Source organism: Macaca nemestrina, chromosome 13 (assembly GCF_043159975.1).
Source record: "Macaca nemestrina isolate mMacNem1 chromosome 13, mMacNem.hap1, whole genome shotgun sequence".
In the NCBI taxonomy this organism is placed as follows: Eukaryota; Metazoa; Chordata; class Mammalia; order Primates; family Cercopithecidae; genus Macaca; species Macaca nemestrina.
Genome location: NC_092137.1, coordinates 42948890 through 42959571, shown reverse-complemented (window position 1 = coordinate 42959571; position 10682 = coordinate 42948890). Strand labels below are relative to the sequence as shown.

Genomic DNA, 10682 nt, shown 5'->3' with positions numbered 1-10682 from the left:
TGGATCACCTGAGGTCAGGAGTTGAAGACCAGTCTGGCCAACATGGTGAACCTTGTCTCTACTAAAAATACAAAAATTAGCTGGGCATGATGGTGTGCACCTGTAGTCTCAGCTACTCAGGGGGCTGAGGCAGGAGAATCAGTTGAACCTGGGAGGCGGAGATTGCAGTGAGCTGAGATTGCACCACTGCACTCCAGCCTGGGTGACAGAGCAAGACTCTGTCTCAAAAAATATACATATTATATATCCAACAAGGGAACTATATCTAGATTATACAGAAAAGCTCTACAACCCAATAATGAAAAGAGAAGCAACTCAATAAAAAGCAGACAGAAGCCCAGAGTGGTGGCTCGCACCTATGGTCCCAGCTACTGGGGAGGCTGTGACAAGAGGATTGCTTGAATCCAGGAGTTTGAGGCTGTGATATCACGCCACCGCACTCTAGGCTGGGGGACAGAACAAGACCCCATCTCAAAAACAAAACAAAACAAAAACAAAAAAATACTTCACCAAAGAGGATATATTAATGTCTAATAAGCATATGAAAAGCTATTCAACATTATTAATGCAGTTCATTGTACATAAACTATAACTCAAAAAAGCTTTAAAATGTAAAACTTATTGGTTATCTTTAGAAATTATTAGGGAATCAAAAAGAGAAAGAATCAAGCAATTATCTAGTCTTTCTTATGTGAATTGTGCTTCCATAGTCATAAATGCAGAAGGAATAATAGAAAAGCGCCATTGGGGAATCCTCAATAAAAATAATAGGTTTAGACCAAGATAATCAATGGCTGCTAAAACATTAGGTTAGAGGCTGGTGAAGGATTTTTTAATGGATGGATTCAGCCGACCATGCTGATGAAGGATTAGAGGCTGATGAAGGATTTTATAATGGATGGATTTTGCTGACCATGCTGAAATCATCAATCAAAAGTAATATTTCTAAATGTGGGACAACCAGACATTATGTACTTTCTTTTGTAATGCAATAGCACACAGTACCATCTAGAATATATTTTAGGGGGAAAATAATCTGAATACTGTAAAGCTTCTAGATATAATTGCCTTGAGGGATTGAAGAACATGGGGCTGAAGAAAACCTTGAGCACATAATTAGCCAAAATCTGTGGGAAATTCTAAAGGTCAACAAAGAAATGTCATAAAAGGGGGTGGAAAGAGAGGGAGTTGGAATAGATTAAAAGAGACTTAAAGGATACACCAATCAAATGCCAAGTACGCCCCATGTTTGGATCTTGATTCAAACAAACCAACTGTAAAAATATTTTTCAGAGATATGGGTAGCAATTTGAATGCAGATGATATATGAGATGAAGCTAAGTAATTATTATTACTCTTGTTGGGTGTAATAATGATACTGTGGTTATGCTTTTTTAAAAAAGTGATTAGCTGTTGGGTATATATGCTGAAGTGTTGACAGGTTAAATTAAACCATATCTAGGATTTCCTTCAAAATATTCCAGGGGTAAGGGGTGAATGTTGTGGGAAGGATATAGATGAAACAATGTTGACAATTCTTTAAAGCGGAAACATGGGGGTTAACTATACTGTTCTCTCTACTTTTGTGTATGTTTGAAATTTTCCAGAATAAAGAATTGGGCTTTGGTTTTGTTTTGTTGAATTTAAATGAGCTTGTTTCTACAGATCACAGCCCTCTGGCTGTGTTCTGACCTACTGAGAGTTCAACAGGACCCCCTCCTTTTACCCATATGGAGGCCACACACTCAATATCTGTAGGGTACAAATGACTGAAATGAGTCTGGGATAAAGAAAACAGCAAAGCAAGCCAGTGAATCATGGCAGCTGGCACCTACCTCTGTGTTGGAGACTAATAGAGAGTGACAGGGACCGTGGCAAACCAAAAGCCACATACACATCCAAGTTGGGCAGTCAGTCTTGCTATGTAGGAATAAAGGCCCCAGATGGCTGGGCTTCTGACTTGTTTTTTTTTTTTTTTTTTTTTTTTTTTGAGACAAGGTCTCACTCTGTCTCCCAGGCTGGAATACAGTGGTGTGATCTCGGCTCACTGCAACCTCCGCCTCCCAGGTTCAAGAGATTCTCCTGCCTCAGCTCCCCCCAGTAGCTGGGACTACAGGCACGGCTAATTTTTGTATTTTTAGTAGAGATGGGGTTTCGCCATGTTGGCCAGGCTGGTCTTGAACTCCTGACCTCAGGTGATCCACCCACCTCCATCTCCCAAAGTGCTGGGATTACAGGCATGAGGCACCGCACCCAGCCCTGACTTTTCATTAGAAACTGAAAATCTCAGCATTTCTGTGAAATCTCCGAATATGTAGGCAAATGATTTTTTTTTTAATGTCAGTACTTTGCAAGTTAGTGCTGGAAGGCCAAACAAAATCTGTCTGCAGGCTAGATTTGTTCCACAGATGGCTGTTTTGTGATCCCTGACACTACACCATGTAATGCATTATACAGTAATGCATTAATAATCGGTTGACATTCTTAGCAGTTGGGTCACACTGCTGGCACGACCAAGGTTGCACACATCCGAGATCCCCAGATCTTTTACATGCAAACAGCTGTCAAGCCAGGCATCCTCACACATGGCACTTTGAACTGAACATAGACTTACAATTATCTCTATGAAAATTGCATCTTGTCATTTGTCAGAAACATTTGTCTCTGGATTGGCTCCACTCTTCTTCCAAATTCTACTGAATGTGCACTCCTTTCAGGCTGTGTCACCCCTAGCTCTGATGAGCTTGTCTTCATCCAAGCATTCTACAAAGCCAAGGTCAGCCTGGGTTACATCAGGTTTCTCTCCTGCTGGGGCCTGGGGCTGTTCAGTTGTCACTTCAAGCTTCCTTCCCAGTTTGGTCACTTCGTACTTACCCACTTCCTTCTTGAAGCCACTACACAGTATAGTCAGGCCTAAGCCAGTGATCTGATGCTAATCAAAATGTCATAATACTTTGTGGTTTTTAAAGCATTTTCCTGTATTCTGACTTGATTTTTTTTTTTAATTGAGACAGAATCACTCAGGCTGGAGTGCAGTGGTGTAATCTCAGCTCACTGCAGCCTCTACCTCTTGGGCTCAGGTGAGCCTCCCACCTCAGCCTCCCAAGTAGCTGAGACTACAGGTGTGCCTCACCACACTGGGTTAATTTATGTATTTTTTGTAGAGACAGGGTTCCCCATGTTACCCAGGCTGGTCTTGAACTCCTGGGCTCAAGCAATCCTTCTGCCTCAGCCTTCCAAAGTGTTGGAATTATGGTGTGAGCCACCATGCCCTGCTGACTTGATTTTTATCACCCACCACAACCTTAAAAAATTCTATCAACGTCACTTTAAGACATTGGACCAGGCCGGGCGCGGTGGCTCAAGCCTGTAATCCCAGCACTTTGGGAGGCCGAGACGGGTGGATCACGAGGTCAGGAGATCGAGACCATCCTGGCTAACATGGTGAAACCCCGTCTCTACTAAAAAATACAAAAAACTAGCCGGGCGATGTGGCGGACGCCTGTAGTCCCAGCTACTCGGGAGGCTGAGGCAGGAGAATGGCATGAACCCGGGAGGCGGAGCTTGCAGTGAGCTGAGATGCGGCCACTGCACTCCAGCCTGGGCGATAGAGCGAGACTCCGTCTCAAAAAAAAAAAAAAAAAAGACATTGGACCACAAATAGGTTCACAGTATGTTTGTTGTTTATGGCCTAATCAATTTCTTAGCTGAAGATTTCTAAATTAAGGAAAGAACAACTAGTTTAGCTTCCTTCCAACTCTACCATCTTAACAGAGAAACAGTTGCCAAAGCCACTGCCATTCCAGCAGTAACCAGCAGGGACACAAACATTATTGAAGAATGTTCTAACCATAACAGTTGTTGGAAAATGGAATAGGTTGCCTTGAGAGGAACTGAAATTGTGATGCTTGTAGTTTTCAAATAGGAGCTGGGGTTTTGTGGAAGGAATTTCTCTGTGATAGGAGGTTGACAGAATGATCTCTCATTCATTTATTGTTGTCTGTTTGGGATCTTGCTTTGAGCTGAGCTCTGAGAAGTACCTAAGAGACTCCTGGTGGTCAGTGAGTTACCTGTGAAGGTTAGAAACCTGCACTTACCGAGTCTGATCACTTTTCTGCTTTGTGCATTTTAAAATTAATCACCTCTTACAAAGCAGTTTTTGGCAAATTTCCTTTTGAAAATGCCAACCCTTTCTCCATTATTAAAAGATGGAAAGAATCGATACGATGGACTATTAGTCACAAAAAGACATGAAGCAGTGATATATGGTACAATATGGATGAATCTTGAAAACATTATAAAGTGAAAAAGCCAATTACGAAAGACCACATGCTGTATAATTCCATTCGTAGGAAAGTCCAGACTAGGGAAATCTACAGAGACAAAAGGTGGCTTTGTGATTGCTTAGGGCTGGTAGGGGAACAGGATGGAAGGTGGGAGGGTGAGAACTAGTCTTGAGGTGATGAAAATGTTTGAAAATTGACTGTGGTGATGATTGTACTTACCTGTGAACATACTAAAATCCATTGAACTGTACACTCTAAAATGGACGAGTTGTATGGTACAGGAATTATATCCCATTAAAGCTATTGGGTTGTTTTGTTTTTGTTTTTGTTTTTTTAAGAAAGTAAGCAATTTGTTGGTTTTTTTTTTTTTTTTTTTTTTTTTTTTTTTTTTGATACGGAGTCTCGCTCTGTCGCCCAGACTGGAGTGCAGTGGCACGATCTCGGCTCACAGAAACCTCCGCCTCCCGGGTTCAAGCAATTCTCCTGCCTGAGCCTCCCAAGTAGCTGGGATTACAGGCACACGCCGCCACGCCTGGCTAATTTTTTGTATTTTTAGTAGAGGCGGGATTTCACAGTGTTAGCCAGGATGGTCTCCTGACCTCGTGATCCGCCTACCTTGGCCTCCCAGAGTGCTGGGATTACAGGCGTGAGCCACTGCGCGAGGCCGCAAGGTGTTTTTGTTGTTGTTTTTGTTTTTAGACAGGTCTGGCCCAGGCTGGAGTGCAGGGGTGCCATCTCAGCTCACCACAACCTCCGTCTCTCGAATTCAAGAGATCCTCCCACCTCAGCCTCCCGAGTAGCTGGGATTACAGGTATGTGCCACCATACCCGGCTAATTCTTCTATTTTTAGTAGATACGGGGTTTCACCCTGATGGCCAGGCTGGTCTTAAACTCCTGGGTCATAACAACAACAACAAAAAATTCCGCCCACCTTGGCCTCCCAAAGAGCCAGGATTACAGGCGTGAGCCACCGCACCTATATTATTATTATTATTATTATTATTATTATTATTATTATTATTATCAAATGGATAGAGATTTTATTTGTTTCCAAGCCTGGGCTGCATTTCTACAGGGCACCCACCCCATGCCTCTGAGGATGTCTGTGAGCCAGAGGCGACCTCCCCGGGGTTGGCGAGGAACCCGGCGCCAGGACGAGGGGAAGTGGGCGGCCCTTCCCACATTCCAGTTGGCACAAGGTTCCTGTTCTGCATCTGGGGGCTGGGTGGGTGAGAGCAACCGAAGCCTGGGCTAGCGGAGGAGATAGACGAGAGCTCCCTCCTCCATCCACTTCTCTGAACGTTTTAGGTCTTGCTTTTTACCACTCGCGGGGTAATATTTGCATCCAAAATCTAGCAACGATCCCGTCCATGAAAACAGCTGAAAATCTCCCCTTTGAAAGAACACGTCCGGGAGTCTTTCCAACCCTTAACTAAGCTTGTGCCCGCTTTGCCCACCCCCCTGGGGATGTGGAGCAGGGCGCATCCGCCCACAACTTGGCCTATTTCCCGGCCCCCGGGAGGACTTCTGAACCAGGATCTGTGACGTGCCACTAGGAGAAGGGGCACAGGATGGGTAGGGGAACTCTCCGAGCACATTCCCCAAACTGCAAATCTGCCCAGGGACGGCCGGGCGCCTGGGTTGAGAAGGGCCCGCAGTCTATTGGTCTCTGCAGACAGAAGCGAGGGGGAAGAACTCATCACGAGTTACAAGGGCGGAAAACAGCCGCCCCAGATCTCTCCACAGCTCCACGGACGCCCCGCGCTGGGCCTCGGGCCCTAACGCCTGGGAGTGGTCGGCGGTGCTTGGGCCCCGCCAGGGGGCGAGAGGCAGGGGCCCGGCCCTGGGCCTCATCTCGGCACCGGGAGCTCCGGCTCGCACTGTAGAGTGAAGTGCCCAGAATATTCGATCCCCACGGCCAGCTAGGGACCCCGCCACAATGGAGCGCCTCGCCACCTCCATCCGCCCTCCCGTGGTCCGGGACTAGGTGCAGTTGCAGGACCCGCCTAAGAAGTGCACTAGAAGGACGCAGTCGGTGGATGTCCGGGTTCGAGCGGCTGGATGTCGCGCGTTGGCAACAAGTAGCTCGGAAAACAGGCATTGAGAGTCCACTGCGAGCTGCTTTCTGCTTGCGACCAATGGAGACGTGCGACACAGCAATTAGAGACAAGAAGGGAGAAGTCTAAAGAAAGACTAACTCCTTCCTTCTGGCAAGGAGATACACAAAAGGGGTTGCAGACATCCAAAAGGGTCGTGCTCCAGGTGAGGCTCGAACTCACAACCTCGGCATTGCTCTGCATGTACTGCTATATAAGTACCGCGCGCTAACCGATTGCGCCACTGGAGCTCCGCTGAGCGGGCCTCGCGATGGCTCTATCAGGGCGCACTGGCGCCCGCGGCGGGCCTCGACGGAGCATGCGCGTTCGCGGCGCGAGCCCAGGCCCGAGCCTTCTGCGACTTGGCGCCCAACTCCCGGCTGTCCCCCGGCGGAGCAAGCAGGGGAAGCGTGCGAGTGTTGCCCTCGGGACAGGAGCCGCCTAGCCTGGCCGTGACGGGAGGGCCACGGGGGCCCTGCAAAGAGCGCAGCGCGCAGCCCCGGGCCTCGCCGTAGGAGGTGCGGCCCCAGCGCCTGCGGCCGGAAAACCCCCTCTATGGGCTTCGCGTCCCAGAGGCGGCCCGCGAGGGGCAGGGCCCAGGCCCGGGGAGCGGCAGGCGGTCCTCGCCGCGGTGGTGACGCGGGCCGGGGGTGGGGCTGGGGATGTGGATGAGCCGGGCGACCTTGCTCCCGCGCCCCGGGGAGGCCCGACCCGACTCCCCGCGGGGCCCCCGGAAGGAGCGCGTCTGGAGCCCCCCAGTGGCGGCTGTCAGGGGGCGCCCCGGCTGGGCGAGGCCAGGGGCCGGGGACGGCGCGCGGCTGTGGCTTGGCGCCTGGTCTGACTCGCCAGGTTCCCGCGGCCCTTGGGCCCTCCAGGCAGGAGGCGGGGACCCGAAACCTGGCCAGGCCACCCCAAGCGGAGGACGCGGACATAGCTCGGGCTTTGGAGAAGTTGCAGCCCAAACCCTGCGTGTTTTGTTGGGCCACAAAATGATGTTAAAACTAATTTCCAGTATTTAAAGTGAGGAGATCTCATACAAATATCTAGATAACCATTTAAAAGCAAAATCTAACCATTTCACCCAAGGCTGAGTTGTGACTGTTCTGGGCCGTAGGCACTTTTGTCTTCGTAGGCTCCTGTCCTCCATTTAAAAAAAAAAGTTTTGAAAAATTATATTTTACCACTGTGATGATATAAAAATGAATGTAATTCAAACTGAATTTATTGCTATATTATTACTATTTTTTCATTTATTACTATATTTGTTTTCTTCTCATTTCAAAAGAAATTAACTTTTAAATGTTTTTTTCTGGTCTAGGCACTGTGCCTGTTGTACCTAATTGATAAGCCTGCCAGGAACCTGGTCCTCTGGGGAAGGTAGCAGGCACCTCCCGAGTGCCAGCAGCCTTCCGAGTGCCCACCACCCCCCGTCTCTTCCTTCAGGCTTGTCTCACTCATCTTGATGGTCTCTGAGCACCTGTTGGCATGTTGATCACCTGTTTGGTGACTTCCGCTCTCCTAGGAGAGCGCCGAGCAAACAACAGAATGATTATTGCAATAATGGGGGAAACTGCATGAGCAAGCGATGGACAGAATGAAGGTCATTTGTGTAGTCAAATGACTTGGCCACAGTAACAGGTTGTGTTAGGGCCACAAATGTCAAGCAGTGGGATGGTACTGGACTGTAGAAGGCCTTGAAACTCAAGCAGAAGAGTTAAAGTGATCAGCTAGACCGGGAGGAGGTAGCAAGAGATTCTGTGTAAGGCAGGGGGCCTCCCGAAGGAGTTTTTAGGAAGGTCTCCCTAGAAAGAAGCCAGGGGAGGCTGTTTCCAGATAGTATTGTAAGCTGAGAGACACGCATGGAGACTCAGGAACTCAGAACAGGGATGGTCATCTCCGCAAGATCCCATCCCGCACCAGGCAGGTGGTGGGATGCAGGGCTCTTTACAGCATGCCAGGATTGGGCTCCTTGGAGCTTTTGTGGGTGAGGCCAGGGTAAATCAAGGCCACAGAGAGTGATCTGTTAAATAAGTTCTTCCTGACAGCTGGAACAGGATGAAAAGGTAAATGCATGGTTTGTGCAGGGTGGGGATGATTTTTTCCCCTCTAAACTGAAACAGGTTAATTCTTGGTAAACAAGTAAATTGTGGACCCATACACAGCGTCTTCTCAAATCCCGTAGCGTTTGCGCAATCTGCCCTTCCTCCGGAGTCTCTCAGGCAGAGCCCACCTGGTGAACCACGAGCAGCAGAGTTGACCCTCGGTGGTCCAGCGTCCCTTCCCACTAGCCCCATTCATGTATCTACTCCTTTACTGGTTCCGCAGATACTGATTCCCCAACAGTATGTAAGGGGAAAGCAGCACCTCATAAAGGGAACCTAAATTGCTTAGCCCCCAAGAATATTGGTTTTCGAATGAGGAGCCTAGTGCGGGTAAAGCTGCACCTGGTGAAGGGGGCAGGGTCAGAAACTCCGCTGCTGGAAATCTTTTCCAGCAAGGAAAAGTCTCCTGGGACCTGAAAGGCACTTAACCTGACCCGGACTGCCTCTAAAGAACAATGAACTAGGAGTCTTCGCTGTGGTCCTCTTAAGTTTGTAAGAGACTGTAATAAGTCTCTTACTCTCTCCGGGCCTCAATTTGCTCATCTATAAATTGAAGAATGTAGACTAGATAAGAGCTCTCCAGCCTGGCTTGACTGGCAGAGGACCCCTTTTACCATGTATACTCTTGCCAACACCTAGAAATTATTTTATCATGCAATGATTTGTGTATGATGTGTAATAGAGAAGGGATTGTTAAATAAAACTTATTTTAGATCCATGTATAACTTTAAAACAGTAATATCGGCTGGGCGCTTTGGCTCACGCCTGTAATCCCAGCCCTTTGGGAGGCTGAGGCAGGTGAATCACTTGAGGCCAGGAATTTGAGACCAGCCTGGCCAACATGGCGAAACTTCGTGTGGGTTGCAGTAAGCTGAGATCACACCACTGCACTTCAGCCTGGGCGACAGAGAGAGACCCTGTCTCAGTAAATAAATAAATACAGCAGTAATATCTATATTATTAACAGACGAGTTTCAACCTTTTCACATTTTCCAAGTAATGCAGAATGTTTAAAGTAATTATGTAAGGGGAAAGCATGCTTTGTTAACAAATATCTTTTAAAATAACATATATCTGGTATTGGGACAAATGTATATTAAAATGTATGAAACTTAATGACTCATTGTAGCATCAAAAATAGACAAAAACTGCTTTCCTAAATGAATGTTTGGAATTTATGCCTTTCGCATTTTTTAAAAAAAACTGGTTTATTTTTATTTCATTTTTTGTGTCTAAATGATGAGATAAAACAGAAGGGTTCAGACTGCTGTATGCAAGTGACATTCTGCAAATAGCATGATGTGGGTATGGCTGGTCTTTATTTCTAATAATGAGAGGCCAAATCAGATCTAATGGTCACTATATTTTCTCTTTATGACTTTGGTTTCAGATATACAAGAGACACTGTGAGGAGCCATATAAACAGTTTGATGAGCTGAATGCAATGTGTAGGTCTAGTGAATGAAAATCGTCTTGGTTCAAAATTGTAGAATTCTCATTGATGGTCCTCATTTACTTTATTCCATCAAACGTTTTATATTTTCTATTTTTAGCCAGCATTTCATTATGGATATATATTAAGCAGCATATGACTTTTAAAAATATTGCTGTAGAGTAGTCAAAGCCCACATGAGAAGCCACCCAAGCAGCTGTCGTATGAACGCATATCTGGTGTTCAAGGAATGAATGCTTCATGTACCGGTGAGCACGCATTCGGAGGCTTCCAAAGTGATTCCATTTTAATGGGTAGCAGGGGATCTTAAAGGATTATTTTAATTGTTATTTTTCCAAATGGAAAAGTAAAAGACGCCACTGCCACATGCAGCACTGTGGACCTTCCTGAATGCCTTTCAGAACCCCCTCCATTTGTCAGTGTCTGATGTCCCGTCCTGTCCTGATAGTCCATGATGCTCAACAGCACCCCGTGGGAAAATGACCCCTTATTTTCCCTTAGGAGGAGAAAGAGGTGTAGGTCTCAAGGCCCACACTCTAGGGAAGTATGATGCAGATTTGAACCAATTACACATAGAGTGGAACATACGATAATTTGAGGGATCCCATCAAATTACCCGGATTGACACCAAAATGAAGAAGTGGTGACAGCCTGTCAGATGAGAAAAATTTTAAAGATTGGTAATGTCCAGTGTTGATGAGAGTGTGGGGAAATGGATACTCTATAGTTGGTTTTGTTTTAAGA

At 46.8% G+C, this 10682-nt stretch overlaps 1 non-coding gene across 1 annotated transcript; it reads right to left on the bottom strand.

The window, feature by feature from the left end:
* Positions 1 to 6541: 6541 nt before the first annotated feature.
* Positions 6542 to 6634, bottom strand: TRNAI-UAU (transfer RNA isoleucine (anticodon UAU)). Its single transcript is given in 2 exon segments — positions 6542 to 6577; positions 6597 to 6634. It is a non-coding gene; the product is annotated as a tRNA-Ile (tRNA).
* Positions 6635 to 10682: the final 4048 nt, after the last annotated feature.